This window comes from Echinops telfairi, unplaced genomic scaffold (genome assembly GCF_000313985.2).
Source record: "Echinops telfairi isolate 266 unplaced genomic scaffold, ASM31398v2 ScPeMD7_7400;HRSCAF=8409, whole genome shotgun sequence".
Taxonomy (NCBI): Eukaryota; Metazoa; Chordata; class Mammalia; order Afrosoricida; family Tenrecidae; genus Echinops; species Echinops telfairi.
This window is the reverse complement of record NW_022111300.1, coordinates 16,211,943-16,213,653: the sequence shown is the minus strand read 5'-3', so window position 1 is coordinate 16,213,653 and position 1,711 is coordinate 16,211,943. Positions and strand designations below refer to the sequence as shown.

The 1,711-nt window shown below is 38.0% G+C and overlaps 1 pseudogene; it reads left to right on the top strand.

Moving 5' to 3' along the window:
* The window catches only part of LOC101660041, a 5,675-nt pseudogene that overhangs the window by 2,754 nt on the left and 1,210 nt on the right, over positions 1-1,711 (top strand).

Genomic DNA, 1,711 nt, shown 5'->3' with positions numbered 1-1,711 from the left:
TGTACAAATGCGCTTTACACAATTGATGTGTGTATGGATTGGGATAACAGTTGTATGAGCCCCTAATAAAATGTTAAAAAAAAAAAAAAGATTAACTGGATCACTTGGGACAGAGAATCAACATCAGCAGACAATATGGAAAGTATCGCACAGCAAACATACACCCAGAAGCAGACACAATGAAAGCAGCACTCAAATTGGAACAGGAATTTAGAAAGTACAAAGTAAAGAAAAATTTTAAAAAAGAGAAACCAAACACAAACACAACAAAATGACAGCAAGCAACCGACATATATCAAGAATGACATTGAGTGTCATTGGATTATATGCACTAGTAAAAGAACAGTGGAGCAGGCTGATGTAGAACACAAAACCCATCGCTCTGCTGTCTACAAGTGATGCACCTTAAACTCAAAGACAAAAATACACTAAAAGTGAAAGGTTGGTGAGAAATCTACCAAGCCAGTAGCAACCATAAAAATGCACAAGTGGCAAGATTAAACTCTGACCAAATAGACATCAGATAAACAACACGAGAGACAAGAATGTACATTAAAAATGATTAAAGGAAGAATGCACCAGGAATATATAACCCTAATAAACATATAAGCCCCCAATGAAAGACCTTCATATACATTAATCAAATTATTAAAATTGAAAACAAAAATAAACAGTTCAACAATAATAAAAGATTTAAAAACATCACTCACAAGAAAAAAGAACTTCAAGAAAGAAATCCAAAAATGGAAACAAGCAAACAACAAAAAAAGAAGACCTAACCAACACAGTGAACCAGCTTGACCTAACAGAACATTCCACCCAACAAGAATACAGCATGCATTCTTCTCCAGCACTCCCAGTACATAGCCTAGAATAGATCAGGTTAGGACAAAAAGCAAGTGTTAACAAATTAAAAAAACATTGATATACTATAATGACTTTTCTCAGATCACAATGCTATAAAACAAAAACAACAACAGAAAGAACAGGAACATAAAGACAAACCCATGGAGACTGAACAACCTACTACCTAAAAATGATTGGGTAATAAGTAAAATAACAGACACAATTAAGAAATTATTTGAAGATAACATATCTTAGCAAAGACTTTGGTACACAGCAAGCGAAGTTATCAGAGGGCTTTCCATGCCCATACAGAATCAAACCAGGAAGGAAAAAGAGAGAGGGAGGTACTAGACCCCACACTAACACACTAAGCCCTGAGGATGATGTCTTCAGCGCTTGGAGCTGCTAAGGCACAGAGAGAACTGTAGGGCCCACAACAGCTTGAGACATGATGCCCCCTCCCTGGAGCATACCACAACAGAGGACAATACTGGGGACACATAGTGGGGAGTGATTCCAATCTGACCACCCCACAGTGGGGCGAGCCAAGAGGGGAACATAACAGATCAGCAACAAGAGCAAAGCAAAGCCATAAAGCCCATGAAGAACACCAAAATAGATTTCAGGCTAGGAGGGGCAGTTCCCAGAACACCCTAGGACTGGTGGGGAGAGAGTCATAAAGGACAGCAGACAGACCTGGAATTACCTATGATTTTTCATTTTTCGCTCGTTTTTTCTTTTTTTCCCCTCTTTTTATTCAATCTTTTGTTTATTTTTTATTTTGCCTCTGTTATTATTGTTTTCCCTACCAAAATAAGATAGGCATGGGAAAGCAATGGGACTGAAGGTTCCTGAGGGACATGGC